Raw genomic sequence first — 27,764 nt, forward strand, 5'->3', positions numbered from 1 at the left:
GCCCTTAGCCCACTGCCCATGACTGCTGGGGGAAGGGTTGGGGGGGCAGGCAGGACCCAGTGGACTGTTGTTCTGCACAGTGAGAGCCACGGAACCCTCACCCTTGCTCTGCTTGTCTCTGCCCCTTCCTACGTGTGCCCTCCCTGCAGCTGAGAGCTTAGGGACGGGAGAAAACAAAGCACAAGGGTTAAATTGCATTCAGGACTTGTGTTCCAGTTCATTCTAGATACATCAATTCAGAATCTAATCCAGCAAACTTGGGATCAGCGGAGGAGGGCCTGACCCTTTCTGGAAGGCCCTGAACTCTGAAGGCCTGACCTCTGTCCCCGAACAGGGCCTTCCTTCCCGAGCTCTCCGCTATGCGAGGAATTCTACATGCAATAAAAATTAAAAAAAAAAAATTCCCCCCTGGATTTGCTGCTTTGGGATCTGACCAAGTCGGAATGTGTGTCGCGGAGGAATGCTCGCTGCCTGGGCAAGGTCAGCGACACGCAGGAAAGCAGATCTCAGAAAATCACGTCCTCAACCTTCCCAAAAAAGCCCAGCAGCTGCCTTTCACGAGAGCCGGACGGAAGAGCGGAGCAGCCGGCAGAAGGCGGGCCTGATCCTTCACCACGAGGTAACGAGGATGAGAAAGAGTTAAAGGCTGAACCCTGTCCTCGAAGAATTCAGACGGAGAAATCCTAACCTCCAGCACCTCGGAATGGGACTGTGTCTGAAGATAGGTCCTTCAAGAAGTGGCTGAGGTAAAGGAAGGTCATCAGAGGGGGCCGAGTCAGTAGGACTCGTGTCCTACCCGCAAGAGGCCGTAAGGACACAGGCAGAGAAGGAAGATGCTGAGGAGACATTATCCAGAAACCGAGGACAGAGGCCTTGACCTTGGGTTTCTGGCCTCCAGAACTGTGAGAAAATAAGACTCTGTTGTTTCAGCCACCTGGTCTGTGGCACCCTGTTAGCACGGCCCTCACAGGTGAAGGCCGAAGACCTGCTGACAGCCTCCTGCCACCTACCTGAAGAGAAGAACAGAAGAGCTAAAGGAAAGTGAACCTGCTGTGAGTGTGAACAGTCGTGATGGCTGGGGGCTGGGTCCACGTAGCTGCATTTCCCAGGATTCCCGTCCTTCTAGGGTCCCGGGTCAGCGCGGGGCCCTAGAGGAATGTGTGGCATTCGGAAGGTTTGGAAGGCACAGGAGAAGCACTGCCATCTTGTTCTGCTCTGAAGGAGGCTCTGGGCCCGTACGCCCCATCCACGCCTTCGCCGGACCGCCGGCCCACCTTGCTGGCGTGGGGTGGCCGCTGGGCCTGCAGCAAACCCAGCTCCCAGGCCAGGTGAATGCGGCTCTGGGATGAGGGCCGAAGCTTGCCCCTCGGGTCTCCCCTCCAGGTCATCATGGAGAAGGCAGGCAGTGAGGGCCAGACATGGTTCCAGGCTGTCTACCCACTGTCCCTCCCTGATCCGGCCCAGATGAGACACAGGACGGCACCTTACACAGACCGCACTGACCTCCCACTGGCACGGGCGCTCGGACCCAGGGATAGAGCCCCTCTCCTCTCTATAGCTCACGGACCTTCCACTTCTCTCATCAAATCTTGACTGATACAATAATCAACAGGAAAAAAAAATCAGTCTTAGCAGCTACCCGAACAGGTGCGCGTTTAAGACACATAACCTGATGATGTCCTGTATGTTTAATTTCCTGAGAGAGCGGTGTCGGCGAGTAAGCCTGATGGAGTCAACCTTGGGCCTCTCACCAGACGCAGAATCCCAAAGCCTGTTCTTTTCCCAGCGGCTGTTCCCGGCCATGCATCCTCCCACGCGGCTCTTCGCTTCCATTCCTCTTGCATCATCTAGGCTAGAGCCTCGGGGCTTCCGTCCTGCCTCCACACCTCCTTCCCACTACCTGCCGCTGGTCCCAAGCCCCTGCTTCTAGAACGCCACGCTGCAGCACACTTCAGAGTCAAAAGACCAAGACCAAACCCTCTGCCTGGATGTTTAGACCTTTTATAATCTGTCCCCACCCTACTGCCCCCGCCATCCTCCCCCACTGCTCCTCAATGCGTGCCCTCTACAGACTGAGGTCAGTCTCACCTTCCCTGCTGGGGGCCTGCCAGGTCTCTCCATCCCTCGGCCACCCCTCGGGTTGTCTCGGTGTTGCAGGACCTCTCATTGCGCGAGGCTCAAATCTTGCCTCCTTCACGAAAGCTTCCTTCAACAAGGCCATCAGGGGTAGCATTCTAGAGAAAGGCCTCTGGAGCTAGCCAGCCTGGATTCAAACCCTGCCTTTGCCCTTACGAGCCCTCCGTCACTCAATCTTTCTGCCCCTCAGATGCCTTCATTGTAAAACAGGCATGCAACTGTACCCGCCTCACAGGGTTTCCCTGAGGATCCATGAGTGAAGTCACCCAAAGCCTTCCCATCATGTCTGACATCTAGAAAGTGCCTGATAAGGGTTAGTCCTTATTTTAGTTTTATTTTCATTATTGTCTGACCCTTCTGCCCATCTCCAACCCTCTTCACCCCTGAGTTTCTACACCTAGTAATAGCAGAGACCACATCACTCAAGCACATTATGCATAGTTGATCTTGTACCGTTCGGTGCAATTTCGTGTGTAACAAAGAGGAACCAGAACAGTCTATCTGTAATCAGAACATCAAAAAGCAATAGCTTATGCATGAGCATAAAATATTCCTCATTCCTAATGTGCAGAATAAGCAGGAGAACGTTCCCTGCTTCTTCCTGATAGCATTTAACCCTTAAAAAGCCTAGGAGGAAAAAGATGAAAACAACCTTTAGAAACGTAAAGACAGGAGAATGCCTGTCCAACCCCACCCCCCATCCCCTGGCACCACAACGGTCCTGAAACTCATCCTCCTGGTGCATCTGAACACCAAAATGTGACATTTTTGAAGACGTGGCTGTCCCTTGAAGAACTGCCTGGAAGATGGTCTGATTAGAGGAGGGGACCTCAAGTCTGCATCGGCTTCTCCTGAAATTGAACTGCATCCAAGTTAGGGGAGACCCTAGGGGGCCACTAGATGGTGACAGCATCAGGTGGGGAGGGGGACAGTCCCTGGTGCTGTGCAGGCTCTCCGCACTCCCTCCCGGGACTTCTGGTTTACTGCCCAGACTGTTAAAGGCTCATGAATTAGCCAGTTCCTAGTTCAAGATAATGTAGAAGTCACACAACACTCCACTTTTACAGGACTCCCTTCCTTCAGCTTTAAAATGAGGGCATTAGCGGAACCAGAGGGGAGATAACGAAGCACCCAGCTCTGAAATTTTGCACAGTGTTTTCTTTTTTTTTTTTTTAAGATTATATTTATTTATTTACTTACTTATTTATTTGAGGGAGTGTGGGGAGGAGGAGCAGAGGGAGAGGGACAAGCAGACTCCAAGCTGAGCCCAGAACCCAGCTGGAAGGGTGGTTCCCACAACCCTGAGATCATGACCTGAGCCAAAATCAAAAATCAGATGCTTAACCAACTAAGCCCCCCAGGCACCCCAGCACGGTGCTTTCTGGACAGTCAGAGCAGGCAAAAGCAGCCAAGGAGGGCTCTAAGGGTTTAGTTTTTGCCCCAGGCAATCTACAGATTCCGTGCAATCCCGATCAAAATTCCAACGGCATTTTTCAGAGAAACGGAAATAATAATCCTAACATTTGTAAAGAGCCACAAAAGAGTCAAAGCAATCTTGAGAAAGGCGAACCATGCTGATTTCACTTCCTGATTTCCAGCTACATTACAAAGCCACAATAATCAGAATGGTAGGATATTGGCTTAACAGCAGACACGCATATCAAAGGGAACAGAACAGAGAGTCCAGAAACAAACCCATGCACTTATGGACAATTTACGACAAAGGAGCCAGGGATATACAACCGGGAAGGTGTAGTCTCTTCCCTAGGTGAGAGTCTGATCTCCCCTTTCCCTGTGAGCAGAGCAGTATCAGAAAGAAGGGAGGAAAACAAACAAACAAACAGAGCTTTAACTTAGCCTTGAAGCCTCTGGTACCTGAGTTCTCCTGGCTGAAAGGTGCCAAAGCCAAGGACGGATATGGCAAGCTACAGGGCTTACCTGGGTTCAAGGCCCAGCTGTGACACTTACGGGCAAGCCTCTGCTTCCCCAGCCATTGCATAAGGCTAATAATCACGCTTACTTTACACACGTATTGATTAAAGTGTAAAGCACTTTGCCCAGAACCCAAAGCGAAGTAGGTGCTCAAATCATTGGGCTATTCAGCAACTGTGGACCGGTGTCTACAAAATGATAGACGATTCCAAGGCACTGGGGCACAATCTTAAAAAAGACTCCACCTTACAGACTTGGCCTTTGGGAGGAAAAGACAGATAAGAAGAAATAACCAAAATAAAGTAAGATTTTCTCAAAAGCACAGGAGAAGAATATGAAGAAGAATCAAGCAGGACAAATGAGACAGGAAGGGGGCTGTGGTTTTAGGTAAAGTCCTCGGAAAAGGCCATTTCTCCATTAGAAGAAAGCACCCTGGAAGGGACACCCTAATCCTCATTGCCCGTGCTCTGGGCATGGTACCAACAGAGTATTTCTCTTGGTGTTCAAATGGGCATTTCTGCTCAACCATACCTCCCAAAATCGAACGTCCTAGCTGGAAGAGAACTTGGAGAGTCTCTATTTCACTTTGTTGATGAAGGACTGAGACCCAGGAAGGTGGGCTGACAAACCCAGGGCCACCCAGTTCAGAGACAGAGGTTGACCCTGCCTCTACGGCCAATGTTCTTGCCTCTCTTGTAGTCCATTGTCTCTGACCATATAAACCTGCCGCCTGGAGCCTGGAAGCCTTTGCTCTAGTTCACAGTTCATTCAGACACGTCCAACAGGAAAAAAAAATTATCATAGATTTGCAAGAAGGCATTCATGAACCAGTGACCCTCATTTCAAGAATTAAGAGTGAGGGGCGCCTAAGTGGCTCAGTGGGTTAAGGCTCTGCCTTCGGCTCAGGTCATAATCTTAGGGTCCTGGGATCGAGCCCCGCATCAGGCTCTCTGCTCTGCGGGGAGCCTGCTTCCCCAGGCTCTCTCTCTCTGCCTGCCGCTCTTCCTACTTGTGATTGCTCTCTCTGTGTGTCAAATAAATAAATAAAATCTTTTTAAACAATTAGAATTAAGAGTGAGAGGCCATTGCTTCCAGTGATCACTGGGTACCAAGAATCCCATCACACGCAAAGGCAAACAGCACCCGCAAACCACGTATACAGCACTCCTTGGCTGTAAGACCATCATCAAAAAAACCAAAAACCTGTTTCCATTCTTTTTTCTTCTCCTTAGATTGTCACCAAAATGTGAAAACAAAACTGTGGATTGTGCTGAATCCTTGAACCCCTCAGAAGAGCCCGCAGAGCCCAGTGCTCTCACCGGGACGTTCTTAAAGGGCTGTTTCTCTTAGGAGAGAATTCCTTGCCTCCATCAGGGACATTTCTAAGAGCCACCAAGGCTAACGGGACCAGCAAGAGCTGATCAACCAGCTGTCCCTTGGCAGCCCAGCTGCCCTGGGCTAGAAGGACGGCAGCGGGGGCCGAACACGTCGCCGCAGCTGTCGGGGACATGGGAACATCAGTGGGCCCTTAAGGTGGGGACTTCAACTCTCCACCCATCCATTCAGCAGACACGAACTGAGGGCCTGCTATGGGCCAGGCACTGAGGGATGACAGGAAACCAGACAGAGCCCCTGACAACACGGCACTTCTAATGAGGAAGAAGGAAATGAGGGAATTGGGGAGTTAAGAAGCGTGGGAGAGCGATAAGTAAATGCATAAGAGACAGAGACAGTGCCTGAGGTTGGGGGAAGGAAGCTTCGGTACTTCAGGTAAGATCCCAGAGACGACCTCTCTGGTCAAGCAACACTGGAGGGCAAAGAGTCCGTCAAGGAAAGAACATTCCAGGCACAGTTCACAGCAAATGCAGAAGCCGTGAGGTGGAAGAGCAAGGAGCCCCTGGTGGCCCGAGCTCAGTTGCGGAGGAGAGTTGGGGTCAGAAGAGCAGGGAGGGCCAACAGACCTTTGCAACCCCTTGAGATCTCCCTCGAGTGAGACAGAGAGCCAGGGAAGGTCGTGAGTGAGGCGTGACGTGAACTGACTAATGCTTTAAAAGGATGGAGCCTGATGCTGTGCTAAGGGACCAGAGAGTACCCAGGGCAGAAACAGGGAAAGCGGTTTGGAAACAGCTGCCATCCTCCCGATGATGAGAGACAAGGCGGCCATGATCAGGGCAGTAAGGACAGAGACGCGGAGAAGGTCCTCCCGATGATGAGAGACAAGGCGGCCATGATCAGGGCAGTAAGGACAGAGACGCGGAGAAGGTCCTCCCGATGATGAGAGACAAGGCGGCCATGATCAGGGCAGTAAGGACAGAGACGCGGAGAAGGTCCTCCCGATGATGAGAGACAAGGCGGCCATGATCAGGGCAGTAAGGACAGAGACGCGGAGAAGGGACTAGATTGCGGATCTGGAAGACGGAGCCGATGGAAATTGGTAATCACCTGTGTACAGGCTGTAAAAGAATTAGGGGAGTCCACGGGACGCCTGGGTGGCTCAGTCGGTTAAGCATCTGCCTTCAGCTCAGGTCATGATTCCAGAGTCCTGAGACCCATATGGCGCTTCTTGCTCAACAGAGAGCCTGCTTCTCCCTCTGCCTGCTGCGTTCCCTGCTTGTGCTCTCTCTCTCTGTCTCTCCGACAAATAAATAAATGGAAACTTAAAAAAAAAAAAAAAAGAAAGAAAGAAAGAAAGAAAAGAAAGGAATTAAAGGAGTCCAGGGTGATGTCCAAGTTTCAGCCTGACCAAGCTGGGGCTAACACTGACGTTCGCAGAGAGAAATACCGTGGGAGGCACCCGGTGGAGGTGGGGAGAAGGGAAAGGAAGAGAGAATTTTCCCAGCAGGTGTTTAAGTTCTGTTTCTTTTTCTTTTTCTTTTTTTAAGATTTTATTCATGTATTTGACACAGAGAGAGAGATCACAAGTAGGCAGAGAGGCAGGCAGAGAGAGAGGGGGAAGCAGGCTCCCCGCTGAGCAGGCAGCTTGATGCGGGACTCGATCCCAGGACCCTGGGATTATGACCTGAGCCGAAGGCAGAGGCTTAACCCACTGAGCCACCCAGGCGCCTCCAGGCTCTGTTTCTAATTGGTAAAGCCAGCCTTGCACAGGAGATGGGCCACATGATCCAGCAGTCCCCCTACTGGCTATACACTCACAAGAATTAAAAGTGGGTACTCGTGCAGGTGCGTTGTACACGGTCCACGTTCTGAGAAGCCTCATTCACAACAGCCAAAATGTGGAAGCCACACAAACGTCCATCAACAGATAAATGGGTAACTGGGCGTGTGTATCCAATGGAGTATGCTTCAGCCTGCTACAGCGTGCAGAAAGCTTGCAGACCTCACGCTTAGTGAAATCAAGCCAGATCCAAAAGGTCAAATGTAGGATTCCACTGAGGGACCCAAAGTGGTTAAATTCAGAGAGGCAGAAAATGAAACGGGGGTTGCCAGGGGCTGGAGGGAGGAGAGAAGGGAAAAGTAGTGTTCAATGGGTCCAGAGTTTCTGTCGGGGAAGATGGAGATGTTCTGGAGATAGACGGTAGCAACGGCTGCACAGCAGTGTGTGTGCCCTTGATGCCACCAACCGAACACCTCCAGTGGTTAAAATGGAAAGCTCTATGTTATGTATACTTTATGATTAAAAAAAAAAAAAAATAGATGGTGATCTCACAGCTTAGTCCACTGACAAGGGCTCTAGAAGGTGTGCACACACACAAACGCAAATGAAAAATGATTCTCGAGTTGTCCCATGGTGAGCTGTGGGGCCAGGAGTACCGCATCCATTCCTCCAAGTGGCTTCGGAATAAGGGGAGGGAGGCCTCGCAGGAGAGGCAGGGGCCGAACGGGAGCTTGTCCCAGGCAGAAAGGACAGTGGGAAAGAAGACAGGACTGGGGCGCCTGGGTGGCTCAGTCAGTTAAGTGTCCAACTTTTGATTTCAACTCAGGTCGTGATCTTAGGATCATGAGACACGAGCCCCGCGTTGGGCTCCTCACTAAGCACAGAGCCTGCTTGGGATTCTCTCTCTCTCTCTCCTTCTACCCTCTCCCCTGCTCTCTGCGCGCGCTCTCTCTCTCTCCCTCTCTCTCTCAAATAAATAAATAAATAAAATCTTTAAAAAAGAAGAAAAAGAAAAAGAAAAAGAAAGAAAGAGGACAGGACTGGAGTAAGACGTTCAGAGAAGCAAAGTGAGCAAAGAAGACGAAACAGCAGGAACGGGCATGACCTGGCTCGGAGCGTGGGAGACCTGACGACAGCCTTGGTGACCAAGGCCAAGAGCCCGTGGCAAGCAGCCCCACTTGAGGCTGATGAAGGGCCACACCAGCGACAGCTCAGACTGAGCACTTACTATGCGTCTAAGCCGCGGACAGGGACTAAGTGACTCACACACCCAACGACCCTGTAAGGGGAGTCCCCCAGTCATTCCCGGGTCACAAAGGAGGACACTGGAAACCTCGCAAGGTCAGAGCGGCAGAAACAGGATTCAGTGCAGCCCTGCAGCCGGGCTCTCAGCTCTCATCTGCGCACCTCCTGATGGCGGGCAGCGTGACCCACAGCCCCGAGGTCAGCTTCCCTGGACTCTACCCTTCCAAACTCACTGGAGCATTTAGGACACTGTGTGACTGGGTCGATGTCTTGATTCAAGACCCCCACTGGGGGGCGCCTGGGGGGCTCAGTCTTTAAGCATCTGACTTTGGCTCAGGTCATGAGCCTAGTGTTCTGGGATCAAGCCCCACATGGGGCTCCCTGCTCAGTGGGAAGCCTCCCTCTCCCTCTGTGCTCTCTCTCTCTCTCTCGATCGCAGTCTCTCAAGTAAAATAAAATACTTAAAAAAAAAAAAAAAGAAGAAGAAAAAGATTGGGGGGGCGGGGAGAGAACCCCTTGGTCCAAACCTCACAGTCTTACCTCAAAGTGCAACAACGTCTTTCTGATCAAACCTCCTGATCTGCTTATTTACCAGAACGACTCTCGATGACAACAGCTGACAGCCGTGTTGCCATGACAAATGCGAGTTGTGTGCCGTTCAAATGCGTTTCTAACAATCAAGGGAAATGGCAGAATCCTTCTGAGAAGTTGATGTAGAGATAGCTAGAGGCTCGTGGCGGGGGCAGGAAAGGGTCGTTTCTGGCATCCCAGGGAGGTCACGTTGACACAAAAAACGCAGCCTCAAAGTGTGGGACGTGGAAGTGGGTTTGCAAGGAGACGTCAGGGTCAGGGGAGAAGCTACGACGCGGTCGGTCAAGGAGTCTCCACCAGGGAGAACCGTGCTCTCCCCTCTAGTGTGAACCGAGACCCACGAAGCCACAGCAAGTCCCTCCCAGCCGCACAGATTTTATCTGAAACCCTGTGCTGGGCGGCTTTGCTTCTGCCTTCAGGGCTGGCTCTCAGTAAAGGCTCCTTGACGGGAAGCGACACCATAATCTCAGAGTATACCAGGCCCTTTGAGGAAGGGGGTCAAATCCCAAACACCTTTTAGTCTCAAGACATTTAATAAGAGGCCAACAAAGTATATTGCAGAGCAAGACCTGCCGCACTGGGAAGGCAAACACTGCAACAAGCTAGAAGCCGCTTCCAGAAGGCGAGAGATGACTGCCCAGCCCTGTGTGAGTACTAGGAAGCCTGCCAGAAGCTCCTGCCATCATTTGTTTCATGTGCCTGCCACAGTGTGCCCGGGGACCTCCCCGGTCTCCACTGGACGTGAAGCCTAGTAGAACCCCAGCCTCCAGGGAGCTGACGCAGGGAGGCCCGGGCACCCCAGGACAGCAAGGGACACTGAACCCAGACTCAGAGGCTCAGGGGGGGCTGGGGGGCCTGATTCAAACGCTCAGAAAAACTGGGAGCGAGGTGCCTGGGTGGCTCAGCCGGTTAAGCAGTTAAGCGCCTGCCTTCGGCTCAGGTCACGTCAGGGTCGTGGGATGGAGTCCTGCAAACACAGGCTCCCTGATCAGGGGGAGTCCGCTTCCCTCTCCTTCTGCCCCTCACAGCCATAGCTTTTGGTTTTGCTTTCTCCATCTCTCAAATAAATTTTAAAAATCTTTGTGGGTTTTTTTTTTTTTAAGATTTTATCTATTTATTTGACAGAGAGAGAGACAGCGAGAGAGGGAACACAAGCAGGGGGAGAGGGAGAGGGAAAAGCAGGCTTCTGCTAAGCAGGGAGCGTGATGTGGGGGCTCGATCCCAGGATTCTGGGATCGTGACCTGAGCTGAGGCAGCCACCCAACAGCTGAGCCACCCAGGCGCCCTTCAAATAAATAAATAAAATCTTTAAAAGAAAGAAGGAAAGAGGGAGGGAGGAAGAGACCAGGGAGCCCAAGGCACGGGGAAGAGCCCCTCGGATACACCGCAGCAGGGGGACCAGCATCAGGGAAGGGAAGGGAAAGGCGCCCATGGGAAGCTGGGGGGGTCGAAATGGCAGCCGGGTCAGGGCAGCAGCCCGGGGTTAAGCCAAAGGTGTGAACCGCACCCTGAGAGCAAAGAGGAGCCACTGCAGAATGTGAAGCCGTAGTAACGTGATCTGGTTTTTATTTTATTTTTTTTTAAGATTTTTATTTATTTATTTGATAGAGAGAGATCACAAGTAGGCAGAGAGGCAGGCAGAGAGAGGGGGGGAAGCAGTCTCCCCGCTGAGCAGAGAGCCCGACGTGGGGCTCGATCCCAGGACCCTGAGATCATGACCTGAGCTGAAGGCAGAGGCTTAAACCTCTGAGCCACCCAGGCGCCCCTGGTCTTTATTTTATTTTAGACGGGCCTCTACTTACAGCTCCCTCCACCTGCGGCGGAAAAATCCACGCGGGGCAGACCCGTGAGGAGGTGGTTGCCGTCACAAATGAAAATCAGAGTCAGCAGCCGTGGAGCTTGGAAAAGCAGGCTGGAATCCGCAGGCCCCCAGAGGTGACCCCGAGAGAGAGTCTAGTGTCAGAAAAATAAAGATGGCGGGACAGGTCCGTGGGAAATGCTGCAGTTTGTGAGCTTTCGGGAAGAGAAGCACCCACGAAGGGCCTGGGAAGGGAGGGGAGAAGCTGCCCTAAGCACTGTGGACACAAGAGGACAAGAGATGTCACTCGGTGGAGGGCGGGGAAGCTTCCAGGAGGAAAGACGCACTGCGCCAAGCACCCAGAGACTGCCCTGGGCGGGGTAAGGATTAACCAGAACGGCATGGGGGTTGGGGGGGAGGGGGGAGCCCAGGGGCGATGGTGGGGGGGGGCACTAGGGTGAGTGGCAGGCAAGGAAAGAGCGCCCTTTCTAGCATGTTGGCTCCACAGGAACAACCCCACAGATAGCCAGAGGGGGAGGGGTTCTTTCAACTGGGGAAGAAGGGGTGCACAGAGGTATTAGTAGGAAGGAGATGCCAAGGTAGAGGTGGGGTGCTGGCGAGAGAAGGGGTGAGTGAAGGCGACTCACAGAACCCCTGGTGGGATCCCACATGGTGCTGGGATGGGGGAGGGGGTTCCTGGGACAAGGTGAGGGGAGAGCTGATGAGCTCGGACTGCCCAGGGACAGGCTGTCCCCAGGCTCCCGCTGACAGGCTCCACAAAGATTTTCCACATTTCTAGAAAGGCCATACATTCCCTATTTTCCGTGAAATCTCCGGATATTTTTTTTTTAAAGATTTTATTTATTTATTTAACAGAGAGAGATCACAAGTAGGCAGAGAGGCAGGCAGAGAGAGAGGAGGAAGCAGGCTCCCTGCCGAGCAGAGAGCCCGATGTGGGACTCCATCCCAGGACTCTGAGATCATGACCTGAGCCGAAGGCAGTGGCTTAACCCACTGAGCCACCCAGGCGCCCCGAAATCTCCGGATTTTTAAATGTGGTGAGCTACCTTATAAAAAAACAGTTTAAGTCTTATGCAGGCCCAGATCATGGCTAGGGCCTGGACTGAGCCAAGAACCCCCAACCCCACCCCCGCGCCACCCGCTTAGTGCCCTGTGACCCTGTGATCCAGAACCTTCACTCTCCAGTTACTTCTTCCTCTCTCTCGCCCTTCACGTGGGTGTCTTCCCTCAGGAAGGCCTCAGTGCGCCTGGAAGACACGGTCCTATGTGGACGCTATCATTGCCCTGGTCTCCAGATGGGATGTGTCCTTACCAAGACCCAAGACCGTTCTTTTAGTCCCACCACCTTCTCTCACCTGAATTTGGGGTGGAAACTGAGACTGCTCGGCTCGTTTGGAGGTTTCCTCAGGTTTATTCTGGTCTTTGCATTCCAGGGCTGATGGTTGTGATGTGCTCTAACAACAAGGACAAGGATTATTAAAGGGTCACTTTTAAAGTCGTCCAATTGATTAACATTTCTCGACGGGTATATAAAAAACCCAGAGGCCCCAACTTTCCCCACCACCACCTCTCAGCCCAGCCCCCTCCTCTCTCACTTGGAAGCTCTGCCTGTAGGAGAAAGAACAGAATCTTAAGAAAGGAGTTGACAAAAACTGAAAGACATCCTGTGGCGAAAGTCTGGTGAACCTTGTACAAGGGGAATGATGCTATCTCAGGTTCATAGATTCAGCAAGCAAGCCCTGTTTTCGTCCTCAAGGATTTTGCAATGGCGGAAGGAGAAAGATAAGGTCCAGTGTAACACTGTGAACAAGGGGCCGTCGAGCAAAGAATGTGTAGAAAGGAGGGTTGTGAGTTACTGTCCACTGAGCATCTCCTCTCTGTCCAGCACTGAGCTGGATGCCATGGGATGGAGTCTGAAGTCTACTGGGAGGAGTTCCTGAAACTTTATGTGAGAGCTCTCCAATCCTGGGTGACCACCATCTTGGATGGGGACTCCCAACAGGAAGGAAAGCCCACCTGGCCATGGGATTCCCTGGTCAAGGCCAAGATTCCATCTGACAACAACATAGAAACCAGGTCGTAGAGAACATGATTGCGACCAACAGCTCCAGTGAGATGTTCTTTTCATGTGTTTGCACACGTTGAACATCATTACTCTTCTCCAAGAGAAAGAAACTTGGAACTTAATGAGTAGAATGAGCCTGAATCTTCAACTTCAAACTGTTGAATTTTCTTATTCATGCTTCCTTCTCACAGTTGGCTGATCTCTCCTGCCCCAAGCTTTCAAAGGGATGTTGGAGGCACTTAAATTTTTCTTCACCATAAAAGTAAGAAAATCCCCTATTAGACCTTCCTAAGGGCTGGACCCATGGATCATTTGTCTCTATGTCCCTGTTTATAGAGCCTAGCAGAGCTTCCCAGGCACTCTGGAAATGTCTGTGGCATGTCTGTGGAAGGAAGGAGGCAAGGAGGAAGGGGGGAAATAAGATTCTTTTAGCTGAATGATGCTTGTGTTTCTTTAAAAACCAATGGTGTGAAGACTTCCAAGGCTCCTAAAAGCTGCACATACATTAACCCCATTAATCGATGCTGATTCTTCTTAGTCCACAGATTTTTAAAATTCAAATAGATTAATCAAGTGTGAATCATTCTAGAGAAACAATCTTGCCTTTTCCAGAAAGGGCTTGGTTGAGTAACTCTCCTCTGTTTCATTTTGTTCAGTTTTCAATTATAAAATGAGACTCAGAAGAAGTTCAAATAACCACAGAAGAAAGGAATGTTTTTTTTCTTTCAGAAAGAACTGAATAATAATAGCAAACACATCAGCACTTACCATGTGCCAAAAGCTGTTTTATCTTGTACGTTAACTCCTTATGGCAACTCTAGAGACAGTAGCTACACGTATTTTGTTCTACACAACAGAAAACTGAGGCCCAGAGAGTTTGAGTAACTTGCCCAAGATCACACAACTAGGACGTGGCAGTGCTAGGATCTGAAACCAAGCCCTCTGGTTCATGAACCCACACTCTAAACCGTTAAACCAACCACTCAGGTCCAGCAGCATATATTAGAAAATGAGAAAAGTCTGAGCCAAAGTTACTACAATGCCCCAAACAAGAAGTCACCCTGAAGAAAGTATGGCTCTTAGCTACAAGTGTATCTCCTCACAGTGTCCTCTCTTGGAGTAGCTTGTGGCCAAAACTTGAGTGCTTTAAAATGACAAAGTAGGAGCGCTTGGGTGGCTCAGTTGGTTAAGCGTCAACTCTTGGTTTCTGCTCAGGTCATGATCTCAGGATCGTGAGATCGAGCCCCATGTTGGAATGCTTGAGAGATTCTCTCTCCTTCTCCCTGTGTCTCCCCACCCCAGTCCATGCTCTCTCTCCTTCTCAAATAAATAAACAAATAAAGCCTTTTTAAAAAGGGGGGGGGGGTAGGCACCAGGGTGGCTCAGTGGGTTAAAGCCTCTGCCTTCAGCTCAGGTCATGATCTCAAGGTCCTGGGATCGAGTCCCACGTCAGGCTCTCTGCTCAGCAGGGATCCTGCTTCCTCCTCTCTCTCTGCCTGCCTCTCTGCCTACTTGTGATCTCCGTCAAATAAATAAAATCTTAAAAAGAGAGAGAGAGAGAGAGAAATAACAGAGTAATATTTCTAAAAATAGCAAAACGAACATTCCGTAGTAGCTGGACTAGACAAAGCGGTAGGAAGGGAAATCAGTTCCAAGTCTTTAGAAAACGAGACAACCGGGGCGCCTGGGTGGCTCAGTGGGTTAAGCTGCTGCCTTCGGCTCAGGTCATGATCTCAGGGTCCTGGGATCAAGTCCCGCATCAGGCTCTCTGCTCGGCAGGGAGCCTGCTTCCTCCTCTCTCTCTCTGCCTGCCTCTCTGCCTGCTTGTGATCTCTGTCTGTCAAATAAATAAATAAAATCTTTAAAAAAAAAAAAAAAGAAAACGAGACAATCATGCTTTCAAGCAAATGGCTTTCTGATCCAAATACAAAATTCATCTGAAACCACCAAAACAAGTCACAAGCCTTAAAAATCCTACCTCAACTGGAGGAGGAACCCACTGTTCAATGCAGGAATACTGGAGGCACGAGAGATTAACATTAAGTCCTACATGACCCTACACTAGATGCTGTCGATGACAAAGAACCAGACCGAGAGAAAGCTGGCAGTGGGGGGAGGGGCGGGGTAGCATTCTTTCCCAGCGCCATTTTGGTTTTATCCTGAATACCGAGGTTGAAAAACATAGAGGAAGGAAGGAATGGCATCGGGAGGAAAATAGCCACGAAATTAAACACTGTACGATCCTAAATGCCCTTAAAGCTTTTCCTCTTAAAATGCACTTCTCAGTGTGGAAAACATTGTCCTAGGTGGCGTGAGGGCTTGGAAAAGATTAAGGCGGGATCCAGCCCATGACATAGCTTCTATTGTGCTCCAAGGTGGGCCTGATGATAACCTCAAAGCCAAGCAAAGGACCAAACCCACAAGTTCAGCTGACATGTTCTGAGCTGATCAAAGGAGAACCCCAGGGGCTGGATGGCAGAGCACACACTGTTGGCTTGAGACTGGACAACCTGGCATCGTCACTCCAGGGCACGGCCACTGTGGGACAGGAGGGGATGTGACGGAAGGACAGGCTGCAGCCATGGAGGTCATCCTCTCCCACCTCCGCATACCCCAAGCCCCCACAGTCCTGTGTTTCACATCTAAAGGTCATGGTGAAATATGTGGAGAAAACAGATTGTGACTATTCCTGATTATTACTCACTCTGTGCAAAATAATTACCAAGTACAGAACACATAGCCGTTAAATGGGATTATCACTGTCCGTGTGGCTATGTCGCTAATGGGAATCACTGACAAGTTCCTGGCCAAGTAGAATGAGCTGAACGTTATTATTCAAGCCATGAGATCATGGTTTTTGGCCAATAGTAAAAGAGATCTCTAAGAGCCAACAAAGGTGTGGAAAAAGCGGAGGTTTTCACACCCAAAAGTGGGAATGTGTGTGAATACAGCCTTTCGGGAGTGCAATTTAGAGTAGCTTTAAAATGTTCAATGCCCGTGCTCCTTCAGCCAGCAATGACTTCTCTAAGAATTCAGGGGAAGTATTTGAGCGTGTGCTCCAAGTGGCATGTGCAAGGATGTTTGCAGACACTGGAAATAACCTAAAGTTCCGTCTAGAGCAATCATTAAACATAGAATTCGTCATCTATGCCGTGCCGTATAGTCTGTAACAGTGAAAAAGAATGAACATTGACCTACATACTGTTAAAGGGGATGGGGGAGCAAAACAAGACGGTGCAATCTTATTTATGGTTTCTTTCACTTTTTAACCTTTTTTTTTTAAGAGTTAATTTTTTTTAAAGATTTTATTTATTTGACAGAGACTACAAATAGCCAGAGAGGCAGGCAGAGAGAGAGGAGAAAGCAGGCTCCCTGCTGAGCAGAGAGCCTGATGAGGAGCTTGATCCCAGGACTCTGGGATCATGACCTGAGCCAAAGGCAGAGGCTTTAACCTACTGAGCCACCCAGGCTCCCCTTAAGAGTTAATTTCAAGTAATCTACACCCAACAAGGGGCTCGAACTTAGAACCCAGAGATCAAGAGTCGCAGAGTGGAATGCTCTACTGAACGAGGCAGCCAGGGGCCCCATTTATGGCTTCTTTTCACCCACCAAACTACAGACATCTGCGTTAACACACAGATGCACCGAGCAAAGTCTGCTGGGCTCACGCCGAGAGGACGTCAGCGGGTTACGCTAAGGAGGAACACGCAACAGGGTTTCGGGGATGAGGAGGACTTCTTGGGTTGTTTTCAAAACTGAATTGCTATGTGGTGTAATTAGAAATTAAATTCTGAGGGGGGGGGACAGGCACAATAGAGAAAAAAATTAAATCTCTGCCAACATTGGTCCTAAAAACGCCCAACTGCGTGTGCGTTGGGGTGCAAAATATTTTACCAGCGTGATTACATCCACAGGAGGAAGTCGGCTCAGCAAATATTTATTGAGCACCTACTGTGGGCCAGGCACTGTTTGCAACTCTGGGGAAATATTAAAAAGATCTGCCTCGATGGAGTTTAAATTCCAGTGGAGTTCACAGCGGCGTATCCGCTTTGAGGGGAGGGCGGTGCTTCTGGGAGAGAAGCGTGGGCTGATACAAGGTGCCCAGAGTAGGGGGGCAAGGCAGAGATAGGCTCTAGTCCTCTCTTCTAGGCCAGGGAAAGAGGAAGAGGCAAGACCCAGAGCACTTGCTGGCCCCTCACTGAACATGGTCTATGTCTGCTCCAACCAGCTGCACAAGTTGGGGTGTCTCTTGTCAGCTGGAAGGCCGCCCCCCACTCACAGAACAGGGAATTGCGGAGGGGAGGTGACTCAGGAGAGGCCCACCATCTAGAAAGTGCAGCTCAACTTACTGCAGGGGTCACCAGGCCATATTCACAAATATCAAATCATCATGGGGAGGCCCTAAAGCTAACACCAGATTCTAGGTCAAGTCTCTCTCAATAAAACGAGAAAGAAAAAAAGTGGAACTGAGTGTGTGGGATAGCCAAGAGATTAACAGTAGAATTCAAGGTGAGAAGGTTAAGGGAATCCTCTTTACCCCAGACCAACCTGCATTTCGAGGGATGGCCAGCAGAGAGCCCAGGGTAAATACAACGGAATGACTCCTTAATAGTGAAATTGTCGGAATGACTCCTTAATAGTGAAATTGTCGACATCCTTGATGAGCCAGTAGGGGGAGATTTCAGGAGATTTCAGGTGGGTCTTTCCCGAGGCCTTCAAATCACACCTTACAGGCACTGGGCTGCCCCACCTGAACCCCGGGTCCCCCCCCCCAATCCTCTCCCCCGCCATCACCAGCTTCCCTGTCAAGCCAGTTCACACGGGCGCTGGAAGGCTCAGGTAATCTGATTGGCCGGGAGATTCGTGTTTGCTAGGGAAGACTGGCTTTGTTAAGATCAAAGTCAGGTTTCAACCTGTTCCTCCCAAACCTACATGCAGTCCCTCATAGAGCCCGACACAGGGCGTGGTGAGCAGCTTTGCATAGCTCTGATGATTTATAAAATCCAAGTGGGTTTTAAAACTGCTCAGTACAAGATAGTGGAAATTAGGCTAAAGAACCACCCCCACGAAGCGCCTGGGTGCCTCAGACGGTTAAGCAGTTAAGCGTCTGCCTTCGGTTCAGGTCATGCATAGTCTCAGCGTCTTGGGATCCAGCCGTGTGCAGCTCCCTGCTCAGGAGGGAATCTGCTTCTCCCTCTCCCTTCGCCCTTTCCCCACTGCTCCTGCAAACATTCCCTCTGTCAAATAAATAAAAACTTTTCTAAAATATTAAAAAAAAAAAAAAAAAAGAACCACCTCCACTCCATTTCCACTTTGAATTAAGAGAATCAACTGGGGGTCGGGCGCCTGGGTGGCTCAGTGGGTTAAGCCGCTGCCTTCGGCTCAGGTCATGATCTCAGGGTCCTGGGATCGAGTCCCGCATCGGGCTCTCTGCTCAGCAGGGAGCCTGCTTCCTCCTCTCTCTCTCTCTGCCTGCCTCTCTGCCTACTTGTGATGTGTCTCTGTCAAATAAATAAATAAAATCTTTAAAAAAAAAAAAAAAAAAAAAAAAAGAGAGAGAGAATCAACTGGGGGATTCCTGACCCACCGATTTACGGATGGTCTCTTCCTCAACAGGGCAGTCCTTCTTCCCTCTGGGACCTTGCGGTCCGTGGATAAGGAACCAGCACAAACAGCAGGTCAGCCGCCCGTGGCCAAGTCTGCACTGGGCTGAGAATGGTATTTCTTTCTTGACCAATGAACGTTGCTCGAACACACAGGCCCCAGATTAAAACACACAATTCCTCACCACTTCCCCAGGAGTGATTTCTGATCTCAATGCCTCAGAATCTGCTTTCTAGAAGGACTTTGCCCAAACCTGAGAAAGACAAACACCTTCACCACACCCCAGCCTGGCTGTCCTCGAAGGAGGCTTGGAAACACTGTGAAAGGCGTGCTTGGGAGTGCTTTGTGCTGGGACCCCGCACACGTTCTCCTGCGTTCACGGGCCTGTATGTCACAGGCAAGTGCTTCCCAGCAAAGTACACAAGGGCTTTGTCTCATTCTGCAATGGTCGGCACTGGCCATGGGGCTATGGGGGCCACGGCTGTGTTTGTCCCGCTCAAAGAGAACAGCCGGTGGGGGGGGGGGGGGGTAGCTTGCCGTCACAAAGAGCCGGCCAGCCCCACCTTGCTTCAGGTGGAAAACACAACTCTCCACATCCTGGCTGGGCTTTCCGGTCCAGAATTTCACTAGGAAGGAAGGCAGGGAGGGACAAGAAGGCGGGGGGGAGGGGGACAAAAGAAGGCGCTTTCTTTGTATGACTCTCTTAATAAAACATAGCCTGGTCAGGGCACTCCATGTCTCATCAGAAAGACACTTATTTTCAATTAATACAAAAATAATCAACTGGGAAGAGAAAAATCAAGTCACAATCCCAGACCGGAGCAATGGGTGACATTTCAGATGCTAGCCACCGGTTTTGGAGAAAAGTAATCAGATTTGGGGAGCCCTTCCTCCTCCTCGGCCCAGCTTTCTCCCCCTACCCCTTCCCAGCTTCAGTTCATGGCCATGGGCTCTCCCCTGTAGTTCCAGTGGCGGCCATCTTGAATGCCCTCCTCCCCGCCCACCAAACCCCCATTCAGTGCCCTTTGCACTCCACAGCCACCAGGTCGACACCCTTCTAGGTCCCCAGGCTTTTCTTTATCTCCTCTTCCACTCCAACAAGGCAGTCCCGCATGCTGGCCAAGTGTGGGTTGCTGACCAGGCAGCAAGCATTCCCTGCTTTCCACTCTTGTTAAATCAGACTCATCCACAGCTCAAGGAGAACAGCCGACCTTCAGACCCTTAGCCATGATATGAGGAAACCAGTTCTGGTGGGTGTTTCTTTTGTTGGTTTTCCTGGGTTGGGTTGGGTTGGGTCACAGTCAGGACTAGGATGGCGAACAAGCAGGCTGCATCCTTCCCTCATAGAGCTGATAGTCTGATGGCGGAGGCAGACACACCCGCAACTAGTAGTCCCTGGTAATCTAGTAGGAATAGTACTGAGAACCGGAAGGTACAGGGCAGCGGGAGCACACAGACAGTTGGGGGATATGGGGGTGGCAAGGAAGAATTATTCCCAGAAGAAATGTCCCCCTAAACCAAAACCCAAAGGATGAGGAAGAGAAGGCTACTTAAAAGCCAGGGGGCCAAAGATGGCAGGGGATGGTCAAGATTGCTGGGAAGAGCTGAGTGTGGCCCAGAGCCCAGCTTGAGGCTGCAGAACTTGACAGTGGCCAGAGTCACAAGCAGGGGCAAGCTTTCCTGGGGCTTTGGGCTGGAACACAGAAGGGCTGAGAACACACAGGGCTCAGGGTTCATGGCTGTCTCTTCCCTGCATGAACCTGTACATGGCTCAGGCTGTCTTAATAAAGCATCCTGATTCCACTCTTCACTCTCCTTTAGCGAGAGCTCATTGAATGCCCATGAACACAGAACAACGGGAACCCAATCCAGCCCGAAGAGAGTCAGCAGGTGACACGCCCCACTCCCCGTGTTTTTTCCTGTACTTGGTCCTACACCCAGAAGCGCCCTCTCAAAGTTTCTCCAGGATGACGTCACGATAACAGGGCAGGCAAAGCTTCGTGGGACACACAGGAACTGACCATTTCCCCTTCAGAAATCATCAAATGCCGAAAGTGAATGGGGTGCAGGACGTGCTGGGCAGGCTTCTCACCCAGCTCGTTGGCAAGGTCTGCAACCACCATCCCGTGGTAAGAACCCTATTAATCCAAGGTGTTTATTTCCTTTTGATAAACAGTAATTTGTAATTTCCCATTTCTAGGGACAATAATGACTTCAAACAAAGGGCAGGCACCAAAAGCAGTATTTAGAGGGAGCAGTTCTAATCCGTAGCTGGATGGCGGCTCAGTGAAAAAATAAATTTTTATCCAAAAAAAAACAGCCCTTGGTTAAAAGTATGAATTTGTCTCTTTGATCTGATTTGGAAGACAAGTCATTTTTGGAGATACAAGGTGCTCAAATAGAGAAAGAAAAGGAAAAAGCCACCTCCTCCAAGCAGGCCCCAGGACTACCAGCTCTTGCCCCTGCCTATGCATGGCGTTAAGTAGGCTCACCTGCTACTCTTCCCTCCCACAGTGAAATTCCTAGAATTTATTTTCTAGGAATTTAGACAATCCACCAAGGCTGCCTCCACTCTCTCACTTAACCTCCCTAATCTGCCTAAAGGGCCCACTTGAAATTCACATCGTGAGCAGAACTTGCAGTGTTACAAGTAGAAAATGCCCTGTCATTAGTCAGTCCTGCCTGTTCACATTCCAGAGCTCTCTGCTGCCTGGCCCCTGGGGGTGGAAGACACAGAACCCAGGCCATAGGGCGCTGGATGGAAAGGCCTTCCAAAGCCGCCTTTGTCACCTGGGCCACAGTAGGGACCTCAAGACAGGGAGGGGTCAAGTGCCCCGCTATGGCCCAGGGTTGTGTCACACCCAGAGAGAAAAGCAAGACAGGGAACTACCCATGCTGTGCGTGGGGTTTGCTAAAAGGCTCTCCTGTCCCAAAATACCTGGAGCTGGCCAGCCCCGGGTCCATCCCTGGGACCATCCCTGGGACCAAAAAAGACCTCTTTTTTTTTTTTTTTTTTTTTTTTTTAGATTTTATTTATTTATTTGACAGACACAGAGAAGCAGGCAGAGAGAGGAGGAAGCAGGCTCCCTGCTGAGCAGAGAGCCCGATTTGGGGGATTTGGGGCGGGGGCCTCCATCCCAGGACCCTGGGATCATGCATGGCCTGAGACAAAGGCAGAGGCTTTAGCCCACTGAGCCTCCCAGGCACCCCCAAAAAAAGCCCTCTTTTTAATGCAAATGTCCCAAAGTGTTCACATATATGGCTCAGTGGAGTACAAAGCTGTGGGCTGAGGAAAGTTTGGCCTAAGGGAAGAGTTAGGTCCCTGCACTATTTGGAGCTTGGGGGCCTCCCAGGGTCAGGAGGCTAGCTCTCCCAGCAGCCACTGGGGAGTCTGGACTTGGCCTCAAGCAACTTCCCAACAACCCCCCAGGGTCTTCTTTCCCCAATTTCCTATCAACAATGCCCCTCTCGTAGCCGGTCCCCACAGGGCTCGTGGCTTGCAGCAGCCCCGAGGTGGGTAAAAATCAGCCCAGCAAAGGGTCCCGGGACCCAAGGATGGCCTGTTGATCAGCAACCCTCACCGCTCGGCTTTCCCTCCCAACCTCTCTCCCTCCTACTCCTCTGGAGCCAAGAGTCTCTTTGGGAGGCTCATACACTCCCTGGACCCTGGCGGCCCCATGGTTACAGTATGGAGGGCTTCAGGGTGTTAACCGGTTTTTGGCTAAAGCAAAAACCAGAGTTCTGGCTGGAGTTTGGGGGCAAGTGGACATTGCAAGCATGCTGCTTTACTTAGGTTAGAAGCTCCTTTGGGGTGCCAGGAGATAGGGGAACAGGGCTAACATGGCCCAGAGCCCTTCCCCCACTCCCTGCTCCCTGTGGGAGCAGCTTCCTCCCTTGCAGCTTCCCCCCCCCCACTCCATTCCCCCCCCCCACTCCACCCCCCCCCCCCCAGCTCCCAGCAGCTCATTCCAGGCTTCCCCTCCCTCTCCCGCTCCTCCCGGCAGCCTTGTCCCTCCGGCCCGCGCCCCACCCCACACTCTGCTGCTTTCCCTGTAGATTTCTGCCTCCTTCTTCCCTCATACACCCCCATCTCCAGAATAAAGGGCCAGTGGCTCCCCTTGGTGGAGGCCTCAGCTCCTTCCTCTTGGGCGGAGTGCAGGCGGCAGGTGGGGGTGGGTGGGGCTACTACGTCCCCCCAGGAAGCTCGAGGTGAGGACTGTTAGTTAGCAAGTCCCAGGTAGGTACTAGTTGGCCACAGCCCTGGAGCCATGGGGACCGGCAGGCACAGAATAAAAGGGGAAGCTCTCTCCACAGTTGAGAACGACTCGGTTCTGCCCCCAGACTCTTCTCACACAAAGCCAGGCCCACCCCCAGAGAGGGAGCCAGCTGGCCCGAGGGAGGGATGCGTGCAGGCCCTGGGCTGTGGAGAGTTCCAGGCTGCTTGGCCAGCAGTTGGCGGGGTGGGGGGAGGTTTATAACGCAAACGCTTAGATGACAGCTACTCCCTTGTTGACCATCAGAGTGGAAAAAGACCCAGGGTGACACTGAGCAGGAGGGGCTGGCAGCAAGGGGGGCCGCTGAACCTGGGCCAAGGGTTCCCTTTACTGGAGGCCTGGAATCTATCTCCTACCTCCAGAATGGGCAAACGGGTGAGAGCCTTTTCCTTTCCTTCCTGAGCACGGTCAGACACCAGCCTGCGTGGTCTCGTGTGTCATTCTAAGTTCGTCTTAGTCCTTCTCTACCCCCTCCCACCCCGCCCTGCCTTGCTGAACTTCTCCACCCGCTTCACGTCCACACCTTCCCCTGCTCTTCCCCTCTGCCTGGAGTGCGGCCCCACACTCCGCTCCAAACCTGGAAACAGTCGTGTGTTACTAACACAGGCTGCCCCGTGTCGCAGCATAAGAAGAACGCCCGGAGTATTTAACGCATAAGCTTCCCAGTCAGACCTGGCCCCGTTGGAATGCTACCCTATCCTAGCTGTGGGACCCTGAACCTATGGCTTAACCTCTCTGAGCTTCAGCTTGTCCATAAGTAAGAAAAAGAAAACCCACTTCGTGGGATTGTTGTAGAAGCCAAGAGAGTTAAAGCACATAGGATACACAGGGAAGGCCTCTTACAAAGTACTCTGGAGTACTTGCGGTCGCTCACAGTGTTTACCGTACCCCGCCCACACCGTGTGTGTTCACTCATGCCGTCCTCACAACAGCACTGGGACACAGGTACTGTATCACCCCCGTTTTACAGATAAGGGAAGTGAGGCACCAGAGCGGTTCAACCACTTGCCCAGGATCATGTAGCTAGGAGGTGGGAAAGCTGATAACTACTATTATTTTATCATTATTATTCCCCTCCTAGACAATAGGCTCATTGAGGAAAGAGGCTTTGCACATACATATTTAATGACTACTTCAGGTCTGTTGTTGAAAGGCAAGGCCCTACCCATTTCAAAAGACTTCTTCCATTTCCTAAAACCTCCCCAGAAAAAGGACCCCAAGCTCCTCAGGGAAGCAACAATGGCACTGTGGAAAAGAAAGAAAAAAAAAAAAAAATATATATATATATATATATATATACTATATACATACATATACATATATATATATGTACATTTTTTTAAAGATTTTACTTATTTATTTATTTGACAGAGAGATCACAAGTAGGCAAAGAGGCAGGCAGAGAGAGGGGGAAGCAGGCTCCCTGCTGAGCAGAGAGCCGATGAGGGGGCTCGATCCTAGGACCCTGAGATCATGACCTGAGCTGAAGTGATGCTGAGAGCAGAGGTTTAACCCACTGAGCCACCCAGGCATCCCCCCACCGCCTTTTTTTTTAATCACAAGGTTTTGCTCACCCTAGCAGAGTCACCCCTTCCCAGCTCTGTGAGTCACCCTCCTCCCCCTGCAGGGCACCGTCTACCCCATAGAGCGGGGACCAGCGTCCCCGGGGAGGAGCTCAGAGGTAAAGCATCTTGTAGACCAGAATACCCCCTTCCCCACGGTCCACAGAGAGGGTCTTTTCCTTCTTAACCCTTCCCAATCCTTGGCCCCATGGTTGGGAAGCTTTTCCATGAAGGCTAGGCCTCCAGCTTGCGGTGGAAAATAACAGAGGGTTTTTTTTTTTAAGGGAACAGAAACCATGCTCCTCAGCAGAATGTTCCCCACACATTCTCCGTGGCCCCTGGCAGTGCTTCTGCGGGGAACTTTTGGCCTCCAGGAGCCCTTGGACTCCAGGCTGCTGGCCGCCGTGGGGCTATTCAGAGGCTGGTAAACAGCACATGGCATTCTCGGGCATACGGCAAGCATTCATGCACCGAATTCTTTGTCCTCGTGAGGACAGAGACAGAGAGCGGCTCTGTGCTGCAGAGCCCAAAAGCAGAACTTCGTCTCCCGGAGCCCCAGCTGGAGAGCACACCCGGGCTGAGACACGCATGCCACCAAGCCCTTGAGCGCTTGCGAAATGAACTTGCCCAAACTTGGAGCTCTTTCTTGAAAACGTGGGTTTACTCCTTAATTCCAAAGGGAAAGCATGGCACTGTGACAATGGAGAAACTTGGCCATCTCCTCCTTAATCAAGGGCTTGAAGTCATACGGGCCCTGAGAAGGGAACCCCCCTCTGCCACGCACCGCTACTATGGTCTTTCCTGCCCCAAATGCATAACCAGAATCTCACCAAAAGGGAAATGAGCACCTCATCCGAAAACCCCAGGCCGGGGAGGGGTGGGGAGGGTGTGGGGGGGGGAGGCAACACCTATTCTACAAAACGGCTGGCTCAATGCATTTTAAATCAATGTGACAAATGACAAAAGGGCTGAGGAGCGGTTCCAGATGGAAGAGTCTAGAAGGAAGAGACCATGAGAACTAAAGGTCATGTGGGATCGTGGGCAGGGATCAAGGCCAAAATGGGAAAGAAGACCTGGCAAAAAGGCAATCATTGGAAGATTAGTAAAATTTTTAAAAATGGACTGTATGTCCAATGATTGTATTTTGCCAACAGTAAGGTTTCGGAATTTGATGACTGTGTTGCAGATACAGAAGATGACATCCACACATGCTGAAGTAATTAGAGTAGAGGGTCCTGGTGACCTGCAATTGACTCTCCAATGACTCGGCAAAAACAATGATAATTATAGGGCACCTGCGTGGCTCAGTGGGCTAAGCCTCTGTCTTTGGCTCGGGTCATGGTCCCAGGGTCCTGGGATCGAGCCCCGCATCAGGCTCTCTGCTCAGGGGGAAGCCTGCTTCCTCCTCTCTCTCTGTCTGCCTCTCTGCCTACTTGTGATCTCTGTCAAATAAATAATTAAAATCTTAAAAATTGATTGATTAATTAATTAATTAAAAAGAGAGAGCAAGAAGAAAAAAAGGAGGGGGAAAAAGAGAAAAAAAAATACACTCTAAGAAAAAAAAAAAAATGGAGCATCGGGGGCACCTAGCCGGCTCAGTCGCTGGATCGTGTGACTCCTGATCTTGGGGTCATGGGTTTGAGCCCCACGTTGGGTATAGAGATTACTTAAAAAGAAAACTCTTTAAAAATTCCTTTTAAAAAATTGTCTAAATAAGTAAATAAAGGAGCATCAGTCCCATCCTCAGTGACATTTCCCAGCTACTAGGAGTGTCACACCTGCAGAGTACAGGGGAGCAGAGGTGGGACGCGGCGACAGCGAGGCGTGCGTGCCAGCAACCTGCACATCCCGGCAGGCACTGTGTTTTGGCTTTGGAACACTGGAGACATAGCAGTAAATCAGTAACACCGCCAGTTGCTCAAAACATTTGACCCAACTCAGCAACCACACAGGAAAATGAGTTGTGCTACATTGTAATCACACCTCGCTCTGGACCCAACCCCGTCCCATCCACCTAACTCGCCATCTTTACTTCTGAGAGGATTAGAAACTATTTGGAACCGGCCACAGCCTCCGAGAATGCATGCCTGATCCCTGTCACAAACGAGGGAAACCGAGGCTCAGAGAGGAACCAAGGTAACGGCTAATCCCACTGACTCCTCCCAGGCCAGTGCGCCTTTCAAGGTTCTGTCCTGGGAAAGCCGGAGTATCTTCCGGGCCTGCCGGCTATTTGCAAAAAACTGAAGTCAGGAAGGTCTGTGTTTCCCCAAGGGGAAAAAAAAAAAAATTCTTTTAATGTATAGGTGACACTGAGAGTAATTTCGAAAGAAAGGAAACAAAATATTCTTAACAGACTCTTCATAGCAGCATCTCCCAAACATAAGTGTTTGTTTAAAACAAAAACTGTCGTATTGGGGCTCGTGGATGGTTCAGTGGGTTAAGCCTCTGCCTTCAGCTCAGGTCATGTTCTCAGGGTCCTGGGATCAAGCCCCGCATCGGGCCCTCTGCTCAGCGGGGAGCCTGCTTCTCCCTCTGTCTCTGCCTGCCTCTCTGCCTGCTTGTGATCTCTCTCTCTGTCAAATAAATAAATAAAATATTTTTTAAAAAACTGTATTACTTTATGATCACATCTTAAATACATCCCACGTCATAGGGGCTATTTTAAGAAATCTCAATATACAGGGCACCTGGATGGCTCAGTTGCTTCAGCTCAGACCATGATCCCAAGGCCCTGGGATGGAGTCTGGGATCAGCAGGGAGTCTGCTTTTCCTTCTGCTCCCTAGGAGGCTGAGCCCTTCACCCGCAACACCTAGACTTGCTTGCCCTCCAGGGAGAGGCACCAGCAGGAGGACAGATCGCTTCCTTCTGTTTCCCATGGCTGCCAGTTTCTGGTAGATGCTATGGTCCTTCGAACAGTACCTTTTCAAAGCCTCTGGGCTTCAGCTATCTTCCCGTGGAATTTGGTTTCCTCTAGGGACCCTGACAGATTTAGAAATGAGTTTGTGTGAATGAAAAATATTTACTGCCATTTGTGGGCGTGTGGTGCCTTTCAAAGTCACTCCGCTTGCTTTTTTTTAAAGAGTTTATTTATTTGAGAGAGAGACAGTGAGAGAGAGCACGAGAGGGCAGAAGGTCAGAGGGAGAAGCAGACTCCCCAGGGAGCTTGGACCCTGATGTGGGGCTCGATCCTGGGACTCCAGGATCACGACCTGAGCCGAAAGCAGTCGCCCAACCAACTGAGCCTCCCAGGCGCCCAGTCACTCCACGTTTGGAATGTCCCCTGAAACACACGACCTCCCACACACAATCATGCTGCCAAAAGCAAGGTATGAGGCTGGGGGGAGCCCAGCCCAGCCCTTTCCCGGTCCTCTGATGCCACTCCCGCCCGTGACCTCAAGTGTAAGACCTCGTGCATCTGGG

At 51.0% G+C, this 27,764-nt stretch overlaps 3 long non-coding RNA genes across 3 annotated transcripts; 2 read left to right on the plus strand and 1 right to left on the minus strand.

Moving 5' to 3' along the window:
* The first annotated feature begins 8,522 nt into the window (after window positions 1–8,522).
* On the plus strand, window positions 8,523–14,134 carry LOC116598348. The gene is made up of 3 exons (XR_004289041.1): window positions 8,523–8,626; window positions 9,024–9,666; window positions 12,272–14,134. It is a non-coding gene; the product is annotated as an uncharacterized LOC116598348 (long non-coding RNA).
* On the minus strand, window positions 12,224–27,485 carry LOC116598349. Its single transcript, XR_004289042.1, has 3 exons — window positions 27,264–27,485; window positions 23,138–24,026; window positions 12,224–12,292 (listed from the first exon to the last, which is right to left on the minus strand). It is a non-coding gene; the product is annotated as an uncharacterized LOC116598349 (long non-coding RNA).
* Window positions 17,532–18,693, plus strand: LOC116598351. The gene is made up of 2 exons (XR_004289045.1): window positions 17,532–17,742; window positions 18,520–18,693. It is a non-coding gene; the product is annotated as an uncharacterized LOC116598351 (long non-coding RNA).
* Window positions 27,486–27,764: the final 279 nt, after the last annotated feature.

The sequence above is a fragment of the Mustela erminea genome, chromosome 9, assembly GCF_009829155.1.
Source record: "Mustela erminea isolate mMusErm1 chromosome 9, mMusErm1.Pri, whole genome shotgun sequence".
In the NCBI taxonomy this organism is placed as follows: Eukaryota; Metazoa; Chordata; class Mammalia; order Carnivora; family Mustelidae; genus Mustela; species Mustela erminea.